This window comes from Diceros bicornis, chromosome 37, assembly GCF_020826845.1.
Source record: "Diceros bicornis minor isolate mBicDic1 chromosome 37, mDicBic1.mat.cur, whole genome shotgun sequence".
Taxonomy (NCBI): domain Eukaryota; kingdom Metazoa; phylum Chordata; class Mammalia; order Perissodactyla; family Rhinocerotidae; genus Diceros; species Diceros bicornis.
In genome coordinates this window covers 23316227-23341824 of record NC_080776.1, presented here as the reverse complement: position 1 = coordinate 23341824, position 25598 = coordinate 23316227, and the positions used below count along the sequence as shown (strand labels likewise).

General features: G+C 46.4%; 1 protein-coding gene across 4 annotated transcripts in view; it reads right to left on the bottom strand.

Moving 5' to 3' along the window:
- Positions 1-25598, bottom strand: part of AGAP1 (ArfGAP with GTPase domain, ankyrin repeat and PH domain 1) — a 561575-nt gene that overhangs the window by 454087 nt on the left and 81890 nt on the right. The gene's annotated exons all lie outside the window — the stretch shown is intronic.

Here is a 25598-nt window from a genome sequence, read left to right as displayed (position 1 = left end):
TCATTATTCCTCCTGACTTCTAAGACCTGGATCACCCCCATGTCTCCATGGCAGGAAACGGAGCAGAGAGGCAGCCAATGCACTTGCACACATTACACAGCACAGTAGGGCATACAGAATGTCACAGTTACCTCGTTCAAGGCTGAAGAGGAAACCAGACCAATGATCCCAAGGGGGACCCAGCAGGGTCCAGTCCACACCTGCCTCTTCCTCACCCTGATCCACCCAACCCTCCTGAGAATCACGGACTCAGCGGGCTCCATTTTTGGCTCCAAACCGTAAGGCTACAGAACAAAAGCAGGGATCTGATGGACACAGTGACAATACCCCGGTATTAAAATGAACTGCAAGTGTCACATCTCCTCCTCCACCTCCTGGTCCACTCGCGCCCACAAACCCCACTTCTGTAAGCTGAGAATCACGGCTGTGGCTGTTATTGCTTTCGCATCCTCAGAGTTCAGTACAACACCCAGGGGTGCTCAAATGTTGGGTGAATGAGCAGTTAGAGCCGGAAGAATGATTTCAATGATCTTTGGCCAACAATTACAGAATGCCGTTAAAGGAGGTCAGTTACCTGGGAAACACAGAACAGTAAAGAAACTCTCAACATGCAGGCAACACATGTCCACAATTTGTTTTCTTAATTTGAAAGAACATTATGACAGACTCACATGTGCTTGCTTCCCTTACAGGGCTGTCAGGTAACAATGCAGTGTGAAATTATCAGATGGCTTCAAGTTGAAATGCGCTCATCTTGTCGATGTTAGTACCGCGTCAAACCTGAGGAGCTGACAGCCCAGACTGAGGAGCCTAATTCCACATACCCACGGGAGAGTCTCCAGGCATTCTGAAAATCCTAGATTAACTGTTCATAAGTACTCTGTCCCTGAGGAAGGAGATAACTCAGTTATTCTAAGATGGTCACTTCCTGTCTCCAGGCGAGTGACTTGACCTCATGCAACTAGCCAGCAAGTCTCCATTCACCCACCTCTGAGGCACAAAGCCAAGAGTCACGTCTTCAGCCTGGCTGCAGCCCCTAAACGTTTCCATGCCCTCCCACTGCACTTCCCAGCCCACTGTGGTCATGTGGGACCACTGACCAGTTCTGGCCAGCGAGTTATGGGAAAGAGTGACCCATGTAACTTCTAAGCCAGAGCATCTAACTGCAAACACAGGACCCTCCAGAGCTCTTTCCCCTGGCACAGAACCAGGAATGTTTATAATGAGGACTGCACCCGTCAGCCTGGAACCCCAAGGGACTAGGATGAACAGAAGCCCCTCTGCCTGGCCTCAGTGCACACGCAGTCTGGGGTGAGAGCAAAAACAGACCCACACTGCCTTAGGCTCGGCCGAGACTGCGTGTTACTGCAGCGCAGCCCGGCCTGTCCTTACTGATACTCTGTCATGCTGCTTTACTCCATTCCCCCTAGTTATTTCTCTAAATCTCAAATAATTTTATCCCAGTCAGGCCTTCGGGGCTTCCTGATCATTCTGCAGCTCTCCCTTCCCTATGTATTCATCCCCAGGTCACTTTTATGTTAACTTCTCCCCTCCTTGGGACAGTTAACACTTCATCGTCTTCTTCCCAGCACCACTGATCGCTTCAACTCCAATATTTCTTCTCCTCTCCTGCGTTCCCACAGCTTGTTTTAGGATTATAAACAGTCACCAAGAAAAAGTGCTCAGAGAGCTACCTCACGAGGACCTGTCCACAAAACTCCCCACACAACAAGAAAGAAAACTGCCAAAACTAAGGTAAGAAAGAAGGAAAGGAACTCACCAAGCCCTCTGTAATAAGCATCCTTCAAAACGACAAAGCTCGGTGCAAAATCACGCCTATGCAGAACTTAACCACTGCTTCCTTCCTCTATGGTCCCTTAAATTTGCTCTTCTATTTCTATTATTACTCTTACTATGCTGACTCTCACGTGAGTCGTCAGGGGGTTACCTAGGAAGTAAAGAGAAAGTTAAAAGACTGAACGACCAAGAGTGGGTTATGCCAGGTGAACCTTCCCTTAAATTCTAACTTCGCTTCCATTCTTGTCCTTGCATCTCCCAGGCCTCCAACAGACTGACTTCAAGGTCTTCCATCAGTCACGTCTCACGGACAATTGCTCCTCTGTTCCCCAGCAAAAAAAATAAATAAGAAAAAGGACAATAATTTTTTGCTTGGCAGCCGGATAGCAGCAGAGCCCCTGGAATCAGCAGGCCCCATTCCTGTCCCGGCTCCATCATTTCTGAGTCTATGACCTTGGAGGAGCCGTCTAACCACGTAAACTCTCTGAGCATCTCATCCAGATGGCAGGGCCAGGCGCATCGGGACAGACACAGGAGGCTCAGCCCCACACTGGACGGGCAAGCCTGCTGCCGCTGTGGGGCCTGCAGCCTGATGTCCCCTCCCTGAGCATCCCCTAGCCTGGGACAGCGCCACCCTCTGAGGACCACACCCAATGGAATCCCTGCCAAGCCCTCTCAGCTGGGAACTCCAACCAGCAGGTCTCTTTCCAGAGCCAGATTACAAGGGGGAAAAAATACACCATGGAATTTTACAGGATACAGCCAGCCAGCTCTGATTCCAACAGTCTCCGACACTGTTGGCCAGCGCTCTTTCCCTGTGAGAACAAGAAGCGATGGTAGACGTGGACCAGGCCTAACACTGAGACTCAACAAGGGGACGTTCTGGAGAAGTCGGCCGTGAAGCCAAAGATACAAGTGAGCAAAGCTAAGAGCTACACAGTCTCCGTGCAGGAGGAGTCTGAACCCCAGACCCCCTTTGGCCCCCACTAAACTAAGACATCCTACAAAGTATAGGGCCAGATCTTCATCAGCCACCCTGCATCTAGGACACAGTGGGCATTCCCTAAGCACATTTCTAAGTCAGGCTGAGAAGACCTGGCTGCATTTTTTTGTCTAACATATTTTCAAAAGAACAATATTTGTTTTGGTGGAACACAACATCTAGATATTATCTACCCTTTCAAAATGCTAAAATACTAACAAAACCTCAAAGAATGTTCCCACCACAGTGTCCTGGGGCCTGGGAATCCAGACCTTCCAGCAGCTCAGCAGTCTCCTCCTCTCCCTGCTCTCCCCCATCCCCAGGAAGATGCCCTGCAGCTGGAACCCCACCAAGTTCTGGGGGGAGACTCAAGTCCGTTGCCCCCAGCATGCCAGCTAGAGGGGGCCTCACAGGGCTCAGGCTCCAACCCCTTCAGGTGACAGGTGAAGCAAAGGCTGGGAAAGGGGCCCTGAGTCATTCTCCATCCCCCTGACAGTGAAGAGCCAGGCCTGCGGGCTCCCAGCGAGTTCCCCCGACGCCCAGAACGCCTTCCTCCTGCCCTGGGCTCTGTGTGTCATCTTATTCCTGCAGGGAGCACTGAAGAGGGTCAAACACAAGTCCATATAACAGTAGCTAGATTTCCACATAACTAGCTGGATTTCGTGGGTGAGAAGGTAAAGCTGACCCAAGCACACTGTTTCCATGATACAGTGGAATAACTGAACCCAAACATCAACTGGCTAAATCATGCATTGGGCTTCTATAAAACCTCCCATTGCCCACCAGGACCCTCCCCTGCACAGTTTGAGGGCAGCCCAGGGTTGGGGAGAGACAGCCTTGGAGACATGGAAACTCACTGGGGTCCCAACTCTGCTACCTGGGAACCTGGGAAACGTCCTTACCCACCTGACCCTGTTTTCTCATCCACAGGATGTAAACAAGAATTTAACACCTGCTCCTCCCACCTCCCAGCCTCACTGGGCCAATGAGATAACGTGTATAAAATAGGTTTGTAAACAATTATAATTTACAGTAAAAAGTGCTGCTTCTTGCTTTAACACTCCAGGGCACCAATAACTGTTTCTGCTATTATTCTCCCAGGATTGGTTTGTGACTCCTTTGGTGATATGCAGGATTCACTGTGATGCGTTATTACGTTTTGTGAAAAAAGGCTCCTCTGGAATGCGATTCTACTACACATTCAGAACAGAAGCCCTGCTGATGGTCTAATCGAAGCAGGTCTCGGTCTCTGAGCTGCTGAGGGCCATCTCCCCACCAGTCATGCGGCTCTGCCACCCTTCCCCCGAAATCCATTAGAGGATGGAGGGCAAAAGGGTGAATTAACGTTCATCTTGGGCAAACAGTTTTGCTTTCATTAACAATGGACACATGATCAGTTCTCAGCCATACGGCGTGGGCTGTGGTGGAGAACAGCACCCCTCTCTCCTGCCTCCCGCATCAGATTTGTTAAGAGGCTACAAAAGTGTGTTGGTCGAGCAGCTGCAAACACACGTGGACAGTAATGCCAATCATGACAGACAGGCAGTGAGCAACTGGCCACAGCAGAAGGCTCACTCTACACCTACGAGAGGCTTGGAAAACAGCCGATCTTGGGAATCAGTGAATTTTTATTAGCGTCCAAAGAATTCTTTTCTGCGGACATATAGTTGCTTTTTTGATTGTTTTCACTATAAAACATATGGTTATTAGTGAAAGCCTAGAAAATTCTTGAAAGTAGAAAGAAAAAACCGCAATTCCAATAGGGAAACACATCTTGGTGTCTGCAGTGTTTAAACAACCAGAGCTCTATGAACCACCAAACTGAAGCTGTGGGAGAAAGACGGTGCGGCGTGCCTGCGTTACCATGGTAACACAGGCCGCCAAGGGTGTGCCCTGTTTCCTCTACGCTCTTCGGATCTGTGGCTGAAATTCTAGAGTCATTAACTAATTGCTGGTTGAGAATAAATGTTACACAACAAAAATGTGCTGACCGGGCAGAGCTGGCAATTTTTAGCATCTTCAGAGACTCCCAATTTCGGATGTAGAATAAGTCTAAAATTTTTACATTTCTGTAACTGTGCTTACATTTGTTAAATGCTGCTTTCCCTATGTTCTTCCACAGGGTGATCTGACTACTTAGTGTTTGCACCTGTTACACTCCCACATTTCACTTGGCAACACTGCAAGAAGAAAGTAACTAACAGTGATAAAAATAACATGGTGCCAAACGATGTAACGCTAAATGATGAGCATAAAAAGGTTAAGAACAGATTCTAGGACTGGATCGCATGCAGCGAAATGCAGCTCCATCCGGTATTCGTTGTGCAGCCTTGGGACAGTTATAAACTCCCCGAGCCTGACTTTCCTCACCTGTAAAGTGGGGATACCAGCAACGATATTAAAGAAGATGATGGATGTGAAATGCATAGCACAGTTCCTGGAACATGGAAAGCACTCAGTCAATGTTAGCCCCACTTATTATATTTTATTATTATTAAATATTATTTGCCAGGAGAAATACAAATGTGCAGCCTGAAACCAACTTGAGAAGGGATGATAAATCTGACCCAAGATTTTTTAAAAATTCTATTCCTGATGCCAAATTATAGAGCTGGGGGTTGCCTCAATTCTGAGGGCAAGGATGATATTTATCTTAAAAGAAAAAAAAAATGAACAAACAAACCAAGTGCACGGCTAGAAAGCTTTTAACAAAAATGTTAAAATATAGCTCTTCTATTTTATCCATCCACTATGCAACAGCTTTTTATCTAGATTCTTAGATAAGGGCTCTATTAATAGTAAGCTTTCCAAAAACAACAGATAAACCAACATGGGGAATGAGCACTGAAAGGAGGCCTTGATCTCGTGATGCTGGAAGAAACCAGAGTAACCAGAGTATGGTATTCTGATCGATGCGTGCGCTGGGGCTGCATACAGCGCATCTGACTCAGAGATGGGAAGCCAACTCAATGCACTCCTTTCTGACAAACAGGGATAGAATTAAACTAATTCCCTAACTACCAAGAATTCTAGTGCTTAAATTTCCCCATGCAACATTTGACAGCCAAAACATTTACAAGCACAACTTTGCAGATATGAGAGAAAATACTTCACACACATGGAGAAACACTGTGAAGAGGAAAAGGTACGTTTTTCCACTGTGAAACAAAAAAAGATATTTTTTTACTTTAAGAAAAAAATCACTGAAGGTTCATACTTACAGAATCTAACATGTTTTTAATACACAAAAGAGGAGGTAGCTAACAAAAACTGCCTTCTCTGGTGTATACTACAGTTTTTTAAGAGTTCACTGGGGGCCGGCCCCGCGGCTTAGCGGTTAGGTGCGCACGCTCCACTACTGGTGGCCCGGGTTCGGATCCCAGGTGCGTACCAACGCACAGCTTGTCCAGCCATGCTGAGGCGGCGTCCCACATACAGAAACTAGAAGGGTGTGCAACTCTGACATACAACTATCTACTGGGGCTTTGGGGAGACAAAGGGGAAAAAAAAAGGGAGGAGGATTGGCAATAGACGTTACCTCAGGGCCGGTCTTCCTCAGCAAAAAGAGGAGGATTGGCATGGATACTACCTCAGGGCTGATCTTCCTCACAAAAAAAAAAAAAAAAGAGTTCACTGTATGACTTAGCGACATCCCCTGAGCACCTACATTGCAGAATATCTATTCCACATTAAGTCACTCAACAAATGCAGATTGAGTACTACGAAGCAGTATTTGGTAGACAGCAGGGCTGGAAGAGACAAAGACCCCTGTCCTCAGGAGCTTACCGTCCAGCAGCGGTGGACAAGCAAGACACAGTGGCAGCAGCATCTTAAAGGCTGATCCGTGCTCTGGAAAACAGAGAATCAGAGTTCTGAGGGAGGAGGGAAGACACATCCCAGCGCTGAACGGGGTGCGGTGGCCCCACTAGGAAGCTGAGATGTGAGCAAGGACTTGAGGAAGTGAAAGATGCAGGAGGAAGGGCAGTCTGGGCAGAGGCAACAGCTGGAGCAAAGGCCCGAGGCTGGCGCACTGCCGCAGCAGGGCGGGAGCGGGGGAGGCGGCGGGGAGGAGGCCAGGAGGAAAGGAGGCTGGCAAACCTCTCCTGTCCCGCGCCGGAGGAAACAGTTCAGATTTTTCCGGCCAACAGACACAATCAAGAGTATTACATAGGTCTCTTTCGCAACCACTCGACTCCAATGACGGCGCCTGAGAGCGGCCGGGGCCCATATGTAAGGAAGTGGGCGTGGCCGTGAGCCAACAGACTGTCACGTACAGACACTGAAATTTGAATTTCACAGCACTTTCACACGTCACAAAGTATTTTTCTTCTTCCTCGCCCCCCGCCAATCGTGTGAAACCATAAAAACCATTCTTAGCTCAAGAAACGTTCAAAACGGGCGGCAAGACAGATTGGCTCGCAGGCCCAGGCTCTGATCCTCACAGGCCATTGTAAGGTCATTGGCGTTTGTTCTGAGCGCCACAGGGGCCACTGCAGGTGCAAAGCCAGGAATGACATGACCGGACTTGGGTTTTAAGAGTCACCTAGAAGCTTTCTGACAATGGACCGTGGGGAGGGGGGGTGACAACGAGGAGAGCAGCTAACAGGCTAGTGCAGTGATCCCCAGAGAGATGGAGGCTGTCCAGGGGAGGTGGCGAGAACTGGGGGATTCTTCCTACACTAGGGATGGAACCAGGGGTGTCCCTGCCTGGCTGGATGCGGAGAGCAGCGAGGAAAAAGGAGGCATTAAGGAAGATCCTGATGTTTGGGGCCTGAATGATTAACTGAAGAAACGAACTGACTGTGAACTGAGATGGGCAGGGCTGCAGGTGGGACATTCGGAGGGCTGCAGGGGATGGACGGGGGGTGCCGGCTTCAGGCTTGGGCACAGTGAGCCGGAGGTGTTATAAACACCACAAGCAGAGCTGCATTAATACTGGAGAAAGGTAACCCAGTGCACTTCCCAGACGGGCAGCCCCCAGGATCAGGCGTATTAATAGCTCCGCAGGAAAACGTCAATACTCACACCAAGGGGGTGAACAGAGGCCAGAAATTGCCTCCTGTTAGGTCTTCAGGTCTAGCTCTGCTGCCAAATGAGTTCCATCCCTCACGGCCTTCTGGATGTGGGATAAGGGCCTTGAACCTTTATTTGCTGAATGAATATCTAAATGACTACAAAAGCGGGGAGGAGGTGCTCCCTGAAGGTTGTTTACATTCCTCTGAGGTTGGCAACATGGGGTTTACTGTGGCTGCAATTTGTGCCTATTTGTCCTTAAAGTTGCCTGGAAGAATCACCTGTTTTCAAAGGACACGTTTCACCTCCACTGGGAAACAAGAGCTTCCCCGAGTCAGTTATACATCCTTCACGGCCCATCACGTCGTCTGCAGCCTCCATGCCTGGGATCAGGCACTGCCTCCGCCACAGAGACTCCCACTGCCCTCCCCCGGAAGATCCCCACTCATCTTCCCGGCCTCGGCTCAAGCAGGTGCAAGTACAAAGAGTCTCCCGGTCACAGGGCCAGTGCTCTCTCTCTGGAACATCCTGGAGAGTGGTCTGTTTTCATTTGAGGGGGAAAGTCCATAATCGTTCTGAGCCAAGCAGAACAAGCAGGGTCCAAAAAGGGGGCACGTGGGAGCAATGCTCACAAGGGGTCCTCAGGTTTCTCTCTTTTTTTCCAGCTTTACTGAGATATAATTGACATATAATATATGTAAGTTTAAGGTTTACAACGGGATGATTTGATAGACGTATACATTGTGAAATGATTACCACAATAGGGTTAGCAAACACCTCCATCCCCTCACACAATTACCTTTTGTTTTGTGGTGAGAACATTTAAGATCTACTCTCTTAACAACTTTCAAGTATATAATACAGTATTGTTAACTGTAGTCACCATGCTGTACATTAGATCCCCAGAACTTATTCATCCTATAACTGAAAGTCTGTACCTTTTGACCAACATCTCCCCACTTCTCCCACCCCCCAGCCCCTAGCAACCACTAATCTGTTCTGTTTCTATGATTTCAGCTTTTTTAAATTCCACATATAAGTGAGATGATACAGTATTTGTCTTTGTCTGATTTATTTCAGTTAGCACAATGCCCTCAAAGTCCATCCATGTTTTCGCAAGTGGCAGGATTTCCTTCTTTTTTATGACTGAATAATGTTCCATTGTATATACATATGCCATATTTTATCCATTCATCCGTCCATTAACGTCCATTAGGTTGTTTCCATGTCTTGGCTATTATGAATATGCTGCAATGAATATGGGAGTGCAGATATCTCTTCTAGACACTGTTTTCATTTCCTTTGGATGTATACCCAAAAGTGAGATCGCTGGATTATACGGTAGTTCTATTTTTAATTCTTTGAGGAACCTCCATACTGTTTTCCATAATAACTGCACCAATTTTCATTGCCACCAACAGTGCACAAGGGTTCCCTTTTCCCCACATCCTCGCCAGCACTTGTTGTCTCTCGTCTTTTTGATAAAAGCCATGATATCTCATGTGGTGTTGATTTGCACTTCCCTGATGACTAGTGATGCTCAGCTCCTTTTCATGTGCCCGTTGGCCATTTGTATGACTTCTTTGGAAAAATGTCTATTCAAGTCCTCTGCTCATTTTTTAATCAGATTGTTTGGTTTTTGGGGGGTTCCTGTCTTAGGGCTGGTGACTCTCAAAGCCATTTTTAGAAGGTTCCAGAGAAACGTGAGCAATGGCAGGGCCTCAAAGTCATGTGCAGTTTTCCAAAGCTGAGTGACCACTTTGTACAAAGCTTGACTTGGTGGGGAATTATTTATTTATTTTTGTAGCCAGGGGGTAAAGCCTCACATGACTTTGTAGTCATTTCCCATATGTGGAGAAAGTATCACCAATTACCGCCCTTCATGCTGGCTAATTATTTAAAGTAAACACCCCCTGTGATCCTCCACAGCTCACCCTGCAGTGCCTACCTCCCTGTATGGGGCACCAGGACAAAAGGCAGAGACCACATCCCCAGCCACCTCGCCTCACCCCCACCTTCTCCGTCATCTGATTCCTCCTGGGCAAAACTGGGACAGGAAGAAAGAAAATGTACACGCCTGCCACACATAGTGTAATTTACTCCAGCTCACACATCCTCGGTAGCTAAAAATATATACCTGCATGGGCTCCCTCTGCCTACGAGGAAGCGATCAGCTGTGGTAAACTGAGGTGCCCTCTAGAAGCAGCTAGAAGTTTCCATTTTGGCTTCAAGTAAATCCTCCACAAGTAAAAACAGAGGAAGCATTTCAAACTGATTCAGTACGAGTATCCAAAAAACTCCGAGTAAACACATTTTTACCTGCTTCGAGGAAAACAATGAGCTCATCTGTGCAAACTACAACACAGAGCAAGATCAACAAAAGGAAGCAGGCTCCCACTCACTGCACCAGCCAAATATTTAGAGCAGCTGAGCCCATCCACAGCCCCAAATATTTAGATCAGTGAACGAAGAATTTGTTTTTCGCATGCTTTCTAAATATAAGGCACTACTCTGGTGCACATAGCAAGTGAGAGGGGAATGGGGCCCTCGTTCACCTCTCTGCCCATACATGAGAAATAACATAACCAAATCACCCCTCTCTCCCCCAGGACTTGAGGTTCACAAAGGAAGAACAACTCTCTAGGGACAATGAGGGTCCTCTGATGAGACTCTCCCACCCTCCCTGGACCGCCAGACCCACCTGCCTTACACATCACACAGTTCCAGAGCTCTCTGGACCCCAGACCAGGGAACAGCAGCAGAGAGCTCACCAGCAATGCAGACTCTCAGGCCCAGCTCAGACCTGCAAGGTCCTGGGGTGACTCGAAGGCACCTGGAGTTGGAGCAGCCTGTACCAAGTCTCCCTGCTCCCTCTCCCAGGTCCCTGGGTTCCGGTCTGAGACACAGACTCTCCCCTGCAACTCACAAGCGGGTCTATTTCCTCAAGATTCCACAGCCTGTCCACAGCCATCAGAATGGTGCCCCTGCCTCCCAGTTTGAGCATCTGTTGAATAAGTGTGAACCAGCACCTGTGGCTGGGTTCTCTGATGTCACATTTAATCCCCTTATATAGGGTTGGAAGTGTTTACTGTGTTCATGGATAGCTGTGCCACTTACACGTGATTTGAAATTAAAGGTTGTGCTTATGGACAATTTCCAGGGACTCTCCCATCAGAGCACAGCAGGCCCTCAGGGCAAACCTGATGCATTTACACAACCCTTTCCAAAAACATAACCTCGTAAATGTGAGAAATGCCTGACTCCCAGTATACAATGTATGCAAAGCAGCACGCCATTGCTTCCTTCTGAAAAGAAAATACTTTGACTTTGTGGTTCTCCAAATTAGTTTAATAACCCACCCTAGTTTATGTTGATTTATTCTTAAATGGTTCTTAGCAAGGCAAATAAATGTATAAATTTTTCTTAATTTTCAAAGCCAACAGAAACATTCTAAAATAGACTTTGCCACTTTGTCTTGCTGTCAACAGCTGGCTTTTGTGAATTTCATATCAATCCCCAGCTATAAATATCTCAGCTGTATCCGCAGGGGGTTTAGCCCGGGTTAGCGATGGAGTCACACCAACAGGGAGCAGCAGGACGGTCACTCTCTGTCAACACATCTCACTCCCTCCATCTACTGGTGGCTGCAGAAAATGAAGCCCAAAACAGTCCAGGCTTCAGTTTTAAAACTGGCACTGACAAATCTACATAGCATTGCTTTACTTAGTTATAAATAACAGCGTAAGTTAAAGTGCTATACTTACCTAAGAAAAGTGAAACCATCTGAGCAGGCTATAGTGGACCAGAGTCTAAAAGTAATGTGAATTCTAGACTTGGTAACATTAACATTCTGAGGACGTCTTTCAGTGTTTACACTGGACAGGGGACGCTGTGGAGTGATAGCACCATTTCTGGCCCTCCAGGGGGCATGCTCCCCCAGGAAACCTGCTTGTCTCAAGTGTCAGCTCTAAGAATTGGTAATGAGCCCACTAGCTGTTTTTAAGTCATCATGAGCAGGCTGGCCGGCTCCCCAGTAAATCTGTGGTTTGCCACCCACTTCCCCTGGCTAATGAGCTACCCCTTCACTCCCCTGCCAGGGCACTTACTCAAGGCTGCCCCCTTGCTCTCTGAGACCCCTTTTCTGGGGAAATCTGGGCGAGTTCTTCAGGCGTGAAATAGACCGACTCCTCTGGGCTCCACCCCTGCCCCCCGGGCCATCCCCTAATCACAGGAGCCTGGGACACACAGACACCCCTCCTCCTTCTCATCAGTGCTAATCCCGGGGTCCTGACTCCAGCCACCTCCTCTGAATAGGGTGAGATTCAATTTCTTTAAAAATTATTTTAATGTTCTTATAATTGTGTTTATATCATAAAAAATAATGATCTGGAAAACTACACATCATATTCCCAATTCTCTAAAATATCAAAATTGCTAAATATCATGAAACATCAATCATGGTGCCCAGCACGTAGAGGTGCTACACATCTCAGCTGAAGGAATGACAGGAGAAAGTAAGCAAGATGGGAAAATATAATCATTTAAAAAGTGGGAACAGTAGAGACCAGAAACCTATTCCTGTGTCTCATGGAGTAGAAGAAGGACAGAGGAGGGAGGACCACTGCTGACTCCAGTTTTCTTTTTCAGGTTTAATAATAAAAATAATATTTAAATAGGAAAAAAATCAGAATGCAATTTTGCTGCTAAGAACAGATAGTAGTAGACTAAGTTAAATCACCAGAAGGGGGCAGCATCTTAAAGATGATCTAAGCACTTCTTATTCTGTCTCGAGTAAGAAGCTCACATACTAAAAGCCCATTCAAGAACTAAAAATATACCAGGTTTCCATTTAAATATCTCAATCTCCACTTGCCATCACCTAAAAATATTTTTTATTGCATGTGAATCTACAATTAAAATTTTAATTAATATAACATATATATTTATGATACATTACAAATTAACCAAGGTATTGGTTCATCCTTTTTCTTACATAGCTGTAGTGCTCTCCTACATTATTTGAATACACATTTTTTGAAAATCTTGAAGCCAAAACACTAGTAAATATAAATGTATGTCTATATATTCAGAAAAATATATTTGTTATACTTAGCTGACATCATTTGCTTAACCATAGCAAAAATCTTCAAAATATTTCTTAGCCAAGTTCATCAGAAACATTTGAAATGTAAATCAAGCAGGAAAAATATGACCTAAAACAATTAAAAATAAATTCTCCCCTGCACCAGTGGAAGGTTATTAATTTCACTATAATTCATTCCAAAACTAATTTTAAACTGTTGCTTTTGAAATCAAGCTTTTTCTTTGTGATCAGTCTTATATCAGGGCCTCTGTCTTTGGAGGAACTGGTGGGGGAAACACCATCCATCTGTGTATAAGGAGGGCCCATATTCACCCACCATATCATTTCTATTAGCTGCACAACAGAATCTTCTGGAGAGCTCTGTGAAAGCAGCCGGCCTGGAGCCCGCTCGGGAGCCACAGGTAATCCCAATTTACCCCGCAGGTGGAGGGTGGCTGAGGTCAATACATAACTACAGACCCACCACTTGTACCCCCTTATCCCAGCCTTCTCACACCTGAGCAGGTGAAGAAGGACCATAAGCAGGATGAGTTGTTCTAGAAGCTCAGTGACCCACAAGGCCACGCTTCCTGCCACAGTCCCAAGACCCATTCATCTGATCACCACTGACTGGAACACTTAGCCTCTCCTTATTCTGAGTCAAAATGTGCCTTCCTGGAATACTTCCTGGAATACCAACATTACTGGGAGCCGTGCAGAAGAAGGTACACTGACCCCATCTTCTCTTTCTCAATTGGTCTTCTCTTCTCCAGAAAAACAGTCCGCCCAGTATCTTCAACCCTGAGAGGACAGGGCTTTCTAGCCATTGCCTCCCTGAACAACCTTGGTCAAATTCAGGCTTCTCGACTGATACCCCAACCCAGACTCGCTCCATTCCACGTGTGGCTGGATGGTGAAGAAAGGGTACTGAGGCTCTTACCTCCCTTCGTCTCACCTCTGACATGATTACTGGTGTTCAGCATCCCTCCAGGCATGTCACACCCGTACACTGGAAAGGCCAGCTTGTTATCACTGATCACACCCAACAGGGAGGAGATCTTTGAGACAAATTTTCTGGAGAACCTTCTGGAGTCTGCACCACCAGCCACAAACCCACCACGGTCCTAATTCCAAAACTGTCAGCCTAGAACCAGCCTCTTCTGGAGCCCAGCCCTCCAAAAACACTGTGAGACAGGATCTTCTCCAAAGTAAAGATCCCATTGCTCTGTGACACGATTTCAAGCCCCTTCACCATCACGCTCATTCTATAAGATAGGGTTTTTGTCTCCTTGTTCTTCAAGAGTGCAGTGTCCAAACAGGCACATGAAAAGATGTTCAACATCACTAATTATTAGGGACACACAAATCAAAACTATAATGAGGTATCACCTCACTCCCATCAGAATGGCTATAATTATCAAGATGAGAAATAACAAGTGTTGGAGAGGATGTGGAGAAAAGGGAACTCTCGTACACTGCTGGTGGGAATGCAAACTGGTGCAGCCACTATGGAAAACAGTACGGAGATTTTTCAAAAAATTAAAAAACAGGGGCTGGCCCCATGGCTTAGCGGTTAAGTGTTCACGCTCTGCTACTGGCAGCCCAGGTTCAGATCCGGGCGCACACCGATGCACCGCTTCTCCGGCCATGCTGAGGCTGTGTCCCACATACAGCAACTAGAAGGATGTGCAACTATGACATACAACTATCTACTGGGGCTTCGGGAAAAAAAAAAAAAAGGAGGAGGATTGGTAATAGATGTTAGCTCAGAGCCGGTCTTCCTCAGCAAAAAGAGGAGGATTAGCACGGATGTTAGCTCAGGGCCGATCTTCCTCACACACACAAAAAAATTTAAAAACAGAAATGTCATATGATCCAGCTAACCCACTACTGGGTATTTATCCAAAGAACATGAAATCAACAATTCAAAGAGAGTTATGCACCCCTATGTTCACTGCAGCTTTATTCACAATAGCCAAGAAGTGGAAGCAACCCAAGTGCCTCCATCAATGGATGACTGGATAAAGAAGATGTGGTATATATATACAATGGAATACTACACAGCTATAAAAAAAGACAAAATCGTCCCATTTGCAACAACAGGGATGGACCTTGAGGGTATTATGTTAAGCAAAATAAGTCAGACAGAGAAAGACAAACACTGCATGATTTGACTCATATGTGGAAGATAAACAAACGCATGGATAAAGAGAACAGATTAGTGGTTACCAGAGGGGAAGGAGGTGGTTAAAGGGGTAAAGGGGTACATATGTATGGTGATGGATAAAAATTAGACTATTGGTGGTGAGCACGATGCAGTCTATACAGAAACTGATATGTAATAGCGTACACCTGAAATCTCACAATGTTATAAACCATTACAACCTCAATAAAATAACAGGGAAAAAAAAAGTGTGATCTCTGGATTAAATGCTACATCCCAGTGGTGTGAGCTGTGGAGGACAAACACCTCCTTTGCTCCAGGACAGAGATGACAAGCACGGCTCCTTGCCGCCTCAGAGACCCTCCCTGGACACAGCTCTCCATCCTGCTGGGCCTGGACCCCTCAGAACAGAGCTGCTCCAACTGACTCCCATCTCAGACTTGAGGAAACAGATACGGTGCAGCAAGTGGGGCAATTTGCCCTTTTGGAACTACATCCCACTAAGAGTGATGGACCCTCTGAACCCGAACCCGGCCTTTATGATGTGTCCTGCCAAGAACTGCTCGGTTCTAGACCCAAGACCAAGACGTCACATCACTGTCAACTCAATTGCATCACATTGAGTCAATTCATTTTTATCACTATTTACGGAATTTAAAAAAATGTACCTGACCCCATCAGGAAGGAGTAGTCTACTAGGGCAAGTGTTGTTACCTTTAGATTCCACAGACAGGCCGTGGCTGAGGTGCGATGAGGGGCTTTGCTGATAACCCCCAGGGAAGCCCCACCTCTGGCTTGACCACTGTCTCCAATATCGCCTCCCAGTGAGCCAGAGGGGACACGCAAGCCCTGGAGGGTGTGGAGGGGCAGGGGGAGCACTCGGCTGCCACTCTATGATCCCCATGCAGGGGGCCTGCCCTTTTCTTTGCATCTTATCTCAGAAATAACAGATAAGGTCCTTTTCCAGCTTCTTGGCCAAACTCAGCTTCCGTGACACTCCTCTCCCAGCTCATCACCAGTGCTTTTCCACCCTGAGCCTCGTGCCAGGGAGCTCAGACTCCTTGCTCGTCACTAGTATATGTGCAAATGCCCGGAAGCATGCAGCATCCTGAGAAAGCACAAAGCATGTGCACCAAAGGGCTAGCAATATTTACCTTGGGATGGAGAGATATGGTTGCTTTCTACTTACGTTTTCATAATAAGAAAAATTATAACTAGTTTTAAAAATTCGAACCCTAAAAAGATTACCATTGAGGAAAAATTGGAGTAGATGCTAACAATGAGAGAAAAGGAAAGAAGAGGTATTTCCTAATCCTTCCCTAACCTCTTTCCTTCTCCGGACTCTCTGGACTCCTGTCACCCTCCACTGGGAGTGTGCCCTGCCTGCACCCTCCTTCTCCTTCCTGCCAACACTTGGCAACACAAAGGCTAAGACGATATCACTTTCTCTGATCATCTTCATTCTAGAATAATTTAAAATATAAAGACAGCCTTCCCAAAGAGCCATGACACCTGTAGCTGGCATGGTCCTTTTCCCTGTGAAGAACTAGGAGTTACATTTGAAAAGTTCAGTTGGAGTGAAAATTCATAAATCAGCCATTGAAAGAACGGTGTCTCTCAAAGGATAAGGGTGCCCAGCACCCTTCCCGAGGCCTTGAGGGCACTTCTGGGGCCTCCTGGAAAGGAGCACGTAGAATATCTGGCAGAGGTATTGCTATAGCCAGCATGTTTGTGTCCGCCCAAAACTTGTATGTTGACGCAAGGCAACCCCCAAGGCAACGGCATTAGGAGGTGGGGCCTTTGGGAAGAGCTTAGGTCATGAGGGTGGAGCCCTCATGAATGGGATGAGTGCTCATATAAAGGAGGCCCCAGAGACGCCCTCGCCCCTCCTGCCACATGAGGACACAGTGAGAAGGCAGTCTGTGAACCAGGAAGTGAGCTCCCACCAGACACCAAGTCTGCCCGCACCTTGATCTTGGACTTCCAGCCTCCAGAACCAAGAGAAATAAATTGTTGTTTAAGCCGCCCAGTCTATGGTACTTGTTACAGTAACCCAAACGGAAAGAGACAGATACATTGAAGGTAAAGGAAACACAGCTGCATTTCAACATGAAAACAAATAAGCAAGCACCAGCATAGAGAGCAGCAGGAAATCCACATTGCTGATAACCAGGGATTCTGAAATAGGCTAGGAAAACAAGCCCCTCGAGATCCTCCCCTGCTGGAAGATTCTATAAAGGGTCCCAGCAGTACTAACAATCCCCAACATGCTCTGTAAAGGGAGCCCAGCTACATTCCAGAGCGTACCGATAAATTTTAGTTAGTAACAATATTTACGGTACTTTTTTTTCTTTTTTTGTGAGGAAGGTTGGCCCTGAACTAACATCTGTGCCAATCTTCCTCTATTTTGTATATGGGATCCCACCACAGCATGGCTTGATGAGTGGTGTGTAGGTCCGTGCTCAGGATCCAAAACCATGAACCCCTGGCCGCCAAAGCGGAGCAGGAGAACTTAACCACTACGCCACCGGGCCAACCCCTATGGCATTCTTGATCTATAAATTTACCCTAGATCATCTCCAAGTAAAGCTGGATTTAACAGAACAGAAAAATAACTATTTGTGTCAGTTTGTAAATTTAAGGAAATCCAGAAATTTTCCCAAAAAGGAATTAGGGAATTTGAATGGAGTATAACTTCTTAATAACTCGGCTGCTGGAGGTATAACTTCTTAATAACTCAACTTCTTAATAACTCAACTCTATTAAAGCCGATTTCTATTTTTACCAGGATTTCACTATGTGGAGGGGTTAAGTGCAAGAGGCCAGATATGAGCAGGTGTGTTGGCAGGGGTGAGTCATGGGTTCTAAACAGGTTCGCACATCCCAGTATCAAGGACTGGGAAGGTGCAGGGGTGAGGGCTGGGACTGGCATTAAAGAAAGAACGAGGAGAAGGGTTGATCATAAAGAAGCAGAAGAAACTCTAGTTTTCCCTTCATCCTAAAATATTTTATCCATAATAAATTCTGAGAACTACCCTTCCCCATAAATTTTCATTAAACAGCGGTAGAACAAAATCCTCCACGCGAAATGAGAGTTTCTAATACCCATCAGCAAACGACTGAACTTCAGTTCCTGGGAAGCTGTGGGGGAGCAGCAGGTGCTCACCAGGTGTGTTCCTGTGTGTTCCTGTCCGCTGTGTTACCACAGTGGCCTTGGGCGGGGTCCTTCACCACCCCCCAGCCCCCAGCAGCCTCTTCAGGGTAAGGTTACTGTGCGACAAAGGGAAGGACACCTTTCCAGTCCTTCAAAGAATGTCAGGCACGTGGTGAGCTCCAAGTCTCTTACACCTACGATTATGACAAGGAAGATGCAGAACTGAAAGAAAGCTGCCCTCTCTTCTTTTACTCTCCCGCTGTTCGTGGCTCCATCTGCTTTAAAAGACAAGTCTCAGTCCTCCTTCAATCAGACACTCTCCTCACTTTACCACCCTCTGGTCCCTAGTAGAAAGCTCCGAACATGAGCAGATAAGGGGTGTCTGCTCAGTTAACAAGTGAAATAAAAGTGATTCTATTATTACCACCATGTTTATATTTGGATAAGACTTTCTCCCTACTAACAGTTCAATATTTATTCAACTCAAGCCACTGATCCTCCATTCAAATTAGGATTTAGTGAGCCTTTCTTCATTAAACTGCACAAGAATTAACTCATGACAGAGCTAAACAGTAAATGTCTCTGTTTTCATAGGACTAAAAACTGTCACCCTGGTTAATTTTCTAGATCTGGGTGCCCATTACACGTGAGTTCACTTCGTGGGAATTCTTCCAGCCGCACCTGAAGAACTGTGCACTGTGTCTGAACTACACTCCCATGCAGCCTGTGCCCCAGAAAACCGCCATCCACGTGTCCCCCCCTTTCCTACGGGGACGGGAAGGATGTAACCTCCCCAAGCCACGTTTGCTTTGATGGAGCAAGTTTATCACATCTCCTGGTGGTCTGTTTTATTCACGTGTAAGAACCGTACTCCACAGGAAGAGTGAAAAACGTCACACGTGGGTCCTTCACAGCTCACGCTGACAGCACAGATCAGGAGGGCTGTGGAGCCAGGACTCAGGGTGGCACAGGAATCATCACCAAGAAACGATAGCGTGGGTGGGCCTCTGGGGCCTGTCATCCCGCGTGCAGCATCCTCCGGGTCCAGCGTGGGCCGGGACTCGTGGACAGCTCGCTCCATCAGCGGCTGTGACTGCTGAAGCCCATTCTCCTGTGGATCCAGGGCCCGCCTCACGGTAGCTCTGGGCCCAGACGTCACAGAACGCACCCTCCACACTCACCCCCACAGGAGAGTCTCAGTATTTGGGATGGTCACGGTCCCCCAGTGCACAGCCTCTCCCTTGGGCTCACCACCCCTGCTCCCTCCCCTTGTCACAGCCACCACAGCCTATCAGCTAAGCCCGCCTCCTGGTGGATGGGCTGGCCACTGGTGACTGCAGTCTCTCTGTCTCTCCTCCAGATAACGTGCCCCTATGGGCCTGAGGTCTTACCCCACCCCAACTCCTGTGTGTCAGTGTGTGACTGTGCGTGTCAGTGTGTGACTGTGCGTGTCTGTGTGTGCACCAGTGCACCCACACCACAGTGTTAACTCACAGCGAGCCTAAAGTTGACCAAAATCCTAACATCTACTGTTCCTCCAGGAGGCATTTCCTTTCAGCCACCTCTTCCCCAGCCTGTATCTGACTCACTGATCAGCTAAGCTCCCAAACCTCCTTCCGGCTCCCACTGGACTTCTAATCTGTCCTCAGCATCTGCCTAAAGCTGCCCCTCAGTGTCAGCTGCAATCAGGGAGCCTTAGAATTTAGCTGATTTCTCCATGCAGTTTAGGTTTGCACAAATCTGTACAGCATGTGGTTGGAGCTTTTTAACTGCTCACCTTGCAATCTCAAAATACCTCAAATGACACAGAAATGACGAGATCAGCTTTATTTTGGGGTCTGCACAAAACACTGAGCTGACCCCAAAGCAGGAATTAAGACAATGGTGGACGCCAGTGGGTGAAACCCGGTGTGTAATAGATTTGAATGTACCTGTTGCTTTTGAGTTTTTAAGAAGGAAAAAATATATTTAGTAAAAATGGACTCACACTTCTGCGGCTTTTTTTAAATCTTTTATTTTTAATTTAATCTTTTATTTTTTTATTTTATTGAAATCATAATGGTTTATAACATTGTGAGATTTCAGGTGTACACTATTATATATCAATTTCTGTATAGACTGCATAGTGCTCACCACCAATAGTCTAATTTTTATCCATCACCGTATATATGTGGCTCTTCACCCCTTTCACCCACCTCCCAACCCCCTTCCCCTCTGGTAACCACTAATCTGTTCTCTTTATCCATGTGTTTGTTTATCTTCCACATATAAGTGAAATCATGAGGTGTTTGTCTTTCTCTGTCTGGCTTATTTTGCTTAACATCATACCCTCAAGGTCCATCCATGTTGTTGCAAATGGGACGATTTTTGTCTTTTTTATGGCTGAGTAGTATTCCATTGTATATATATACCACATCTTCTTTATTCACTCATCAGTTGATGGGCACTTGGTTGCTTCCACGTCTTGGCTATTGTGAATAATGCTGCAATGAACATAGAGGTGCATAAGTCTCTTTGAACTGTTGGTTTTATGTTCTTTGGATAAATACCCAATACTGGGATAGCTGGATTGTATGGTATTTCTATTTTTAATTTTTTGAAAAATCTCCATATTGTTTTCCATAGTGACTGCAACAGTTTGCATTCTCTGTGCGATCTTTTTAAGTCCCTCCTCCAAACCTACCTATGACCCCCAGCCTCCATGGGACGGCTGATGTCACCTCACTCCTTTCACAGACCATGACACTCTGCTCTGCCCTCTTCCCGGCAGATAACCACTGGCCTGAAATAAAGTCAGGCGGGTCCAAACACATTTCTTTGGCACCATGATCCTATAAGTCTCAGGATAAACGTCTGATGCCCAGGCTGGGGCAGCTGCCTCAGAGATGCCCCAGAACCCCTGGCTTTGGCCTTTCACCTCTACAAATCAAGGAGAAATGAGGATTATTCTGGAAAATGCACAAGTGGGGTCTGCAGATGGCCAGTTAACTAGGGAGTCATTTCAACTTTAAAACACAGAGGCACCCGGCAGGTTCAGAGCCAAATTCTACCAATAATTTTAAATGAATGGAAAGCTCTTTGAAACGTTTCTCCCCCAATTCCAGAAATAAGTTTCATCAAATAAGTTCTTTAAATTCTTGCCAAAGCTGCTGCCTGGGTCACTTAATGTTAGAAAGCAAAATCAGGACCCGGAACAGAATGCTGTGATTCCTGGGGAGCTGGAGCAAGGGCACGGACCCCACCCTCACCAACAGTAATGGGTGAGACAGGCTAAGGATGACTGGTTATTGCTTTCTGACTCATCCTGGGCTCCATCGGGCCATCACTCCAGCAGTAAAATCCTTGAAGCACACTCCATGCTTTTGTTATAAATCACATTTGATAAACATTTATACATCCTTCTAAAAAAGATCCTTCTCTTCTATTTGAAAAGCCCAAATTCTGGCGTCCCTTTAATCTCAAGGTTGCCAACTGAAACCTGTCCACACAATTACACACACGACCCCATGACCTGATCACAGAGGGTTTTGTCCGTGCAACGAGCTGCTGTGACATCCAAGGAGACACCTCGTGTTGCTCAATGGGCCACCACTGTCATTTGGGGAAAGACAATTCTACACTGTGTGGGCCTGTCCAGTAGCAATCCTGGCTTCAGGGCACCAAAGGCCACCGCACATTGCCACATGGCCTCTAAGAGCAGCACCCTCAGCTAAGAGTGGACAGTGCAGCACCCTCATTGATCTGCCAAAGCTCAGGCTCAAGTTGCAGCCAGATGGGTTGAAACCACAACCAGGAGCTCTGGGGCCCACGTCTGGGGACCAGGTGTCTCTTCTCCTATAGGGCTGACACACCCATGGCATCACCTCAAGCTTCTTTCCAGCATCATATCCACCACAATCGGCTGCTTCCTGCTGCCATAATGTCTTTCCTGGAAGGGAGACAAGCATTTCACATTCCCTAAAGGCTGGTTCTTGAAGGACATCCACACAGGCCTGAAAGATCTCCTGGGTGAACATAGAGCAATGAAACCTTCCTGTGCGCTATTCAAACCATCACACTGCACAAACCACATTCCTCAAAGTCCCAATCTCTGTGAGCATCAGTTTCGTGATAAGAAAACCTCACCCCATACTTCACAGGGTTATTACAAGGCTCAGATAAGGGCACTATAAGGAAACACAGCAGTCAGCACTTGTTATTCACCATAACAGCAGTGGGACCATGTGATTCTATGAGATCTAGAGCAAAGAACCCACTGCTCAGAAATAATCACCTCTCACATGGAGGCTGATTCGAAAGTTCTCTCTGGATTTTTTCCCTTCCACCCTGTAGTTGAGCTCTCTGGTTTTATGCACTATTTCCATTGTTGGCAGTTGTCAAAGGACCGCTGTCAAAATATTAGAGACCGAAGAAGCCAAAAAGAAGTAACCACAAAAAGATAGCTATCATCAATTAATAAAACAATCTTGATGAATAACTCAGCAAAATGATTCCTGTACTGGAGGATACCCATAAACGGGTACACAAGTACCTCTTCTTCATAAAGCAATGCCATGTACTCTAAGAGTGACAGCACTCTTGGATTCACTTGATGCTGCCTCAAGAAGACATCCAGAGGGTGGGAAAGGATGCCCTGCCCAAACGCCATCTCTACCTAGCACCAACAAGAAGCCACCGTAATGAAAAAGAATGAGGAAACAGATCAACCTACAACAGGCAAGCAGCCAGCATTTCTATATTCTCACCATTAATCTAAAAAAAGAGAGGGGAAGACAGTTTAGTGGTTCCTCAAAAAGTTAAACACAGAATTACCACATCACCCAACAATTCAGCTCCTAAGGATATATCCCAAAATAAGTGAAGACAGGTAACTCAAGCAAATACATATACATATGTGTACATATAAGCAGCACTAGCCACAACAGCCAAAGGTGGAGACAACCCAAATGCCCAACAACAGATGAGTGGACAAACGCTGGTATAGACTTACAATGGAATAGTACTCAGCCATAAAAAGCAACAAAGTATTGACACATGCTACAACATGGACAAATCTCAAAAACATGATGCTAGGTGAAAGAAGGCAGACACAAAAGTCCACACATTCTAGGATTCTATTTATAGGAAATGTCCAGAATAGGTAAATCCACAGAGACAGAAAGCAGATTGGTGGCTGCCAAGGTTGGAGGGAGAGGACAATGGGGAGTGACTACTAATGGGTATGGGGTTTCCTTTTGGGGGCGATGAAAATGCTTTGGAACTAGACAGAGGTGGTAGTCGCCCAATATTGTGAATGTACCAAATGCCACTGAAGTGTTTGCTTTAAAATGGTTAATTTTATGTTATGTGAATTTCACCCCAATAATTTTTAAAAAATAATGGTAACAAAAAAGGGCCACTTCACCCACTAGGAGACTGACCTAACCTGTACTGAGTCCCAAGAAAACTGATGTGCCTAAGGAAGAAGGCTTTTAAAAGGAAAAGGTCTGCGACCCTAGAGCATTGGGGGGAGGGGACAATGAAAGGTCATCTACTAGGAAGAATTAACCAATCAGCAAAGGCATCGTCTGGTAAACCCTCAAGTATTGACAAATGCTGCTTCGGGAAAGGGGCCTGATTGCCCCAAACACTCCTTGTCTGACATCACAGTATGACCTTCAGGGGCTTCCAAGATGCTTCCCGCAAGGAGAAAATGGAGCCCGGCTCAGCAGAAACCAGCTGATCATAACAGAAGAAACCTTTCATTTCTGAAGCCCTCACTGGGCAGACTCTGACACAGTGCGCCTTACATACAAGTTTTATTCTAGTAAATAAGCTGTGAAAATAAGTGCGCCACTGTGACAAGAGTTGAAGAAGGCCATTTCATGATGACGATTTTGTTTCCTGATTTTCTTTCCAAGATTATTAAGCTGGGTACCTTTTAACTGTAGCCAGTAATAACACAACCCTAATTCATCTAAGACTTAGACCATCGAAGGAAAGGAAATAGAAATAAATTATATATCTATATACCTATATCTAGATAGATAGATATAGATGCATAATTTGAATTACCTGTAAGATAGATATAGATAGATGTAAATATACTATAGATGTATAATTTTGACACTAAACACTGAAAACCTACTGGGCTTTAATACAAGTATTTGTTTCAAGAGCATACTATAATTTTTTTTTAACTGTGGTGAAAATCTGTGTAACATAAAATTTACCATTCTAACCATTTTTAAGTGTAGAATTCAGTGGCATTAAGTACTTTGACATGTTTTGTGCTCACTATCCTTTTAAAGGTCTCAATCACGTCAGTGACTTCTCTTAAAGACGCCCCGGAGCTGTTCCCAGGTTACAGGATGCAAAGCGGAGGTGGTGCCCAGTGGGTCCCAGGACCCAGGCGCCCCGCAGAGCTCCTCACGCTCAGGCCCTCGGAGCTCCAGTCCAGACAACAGGGTGACCTGCCTCCCATGAGGGCAGTCCTGCCTGCAGCCATGGCTACAGCAGACACCTGGGACAGCCTCAGGTGCAGGCCAGGCCCCCCTGCGAACACTGGCCCCTCCTCTGCAACAGGACACCTCCCCCAACAGCCCCGTTGGGACCAGGCTGGGGTTTTGTTTTTTTCAACCAGGACAAAGGCAATCTATCAGGTCCCAAGCCCGCAGACATGAGGCTTTTGTGCAGCGCTGAAAGAGGGATTACATTTCAGAAATAGCCAACCTACTCTCCCTCCTGGAGGAGGGAGCAGACGAGTCCCCACTGAATGCACTTTTTGTTTCTGGCTCAATGAGCCGAGCCATCGCAGGGTGACGATACACACTCCCCACTCGGTGGATGTTCAGAATGCTCGGAGTTAACTGGCCACACAGAAATAACCGGGGGTGGCAGTGAGGGGCAGCAAATCGCCTGCCTCCCCACAGCCATAGTCGGGGCGGCAAGGACTCTGAGCCACCACTGACCCCAGCAAGTGATGCGAGAGCTTCAGGTGACTTCTGAAGAAACACAGGACTCCGTTCCAGACAGGCACTTAGTGACAGGCAATGTCTATTCTGCCCAAGACTCTGGGCAGAGGGTCAAGACAGCAGGATTAAATCAAAACTCTAAGGGCACACTGTCCAATATGGAGGCCGCCAGCCACAGGTGGCTACTGAGCTCGTGAAGTGTGGCTGGTCTGAACCGAGATCTGCTGTGAGTGAATAACACGCACCACAACCCACAGGCTTAGTACCAAAAAGGAATGTAACATACCTGCTTAATAAATTCCATATCACTGCAAATCAGAAGAATAATACTTTGGATACGTTGGATTAAACAGAATGTATTAGTAAAATTAACTTCACCTGTTTCTTTTTACTTTTTTGTGTGGCTACTAGAGAATTTTAAAGGACTGGTGTGGCTCACGTTCTATTTCCCT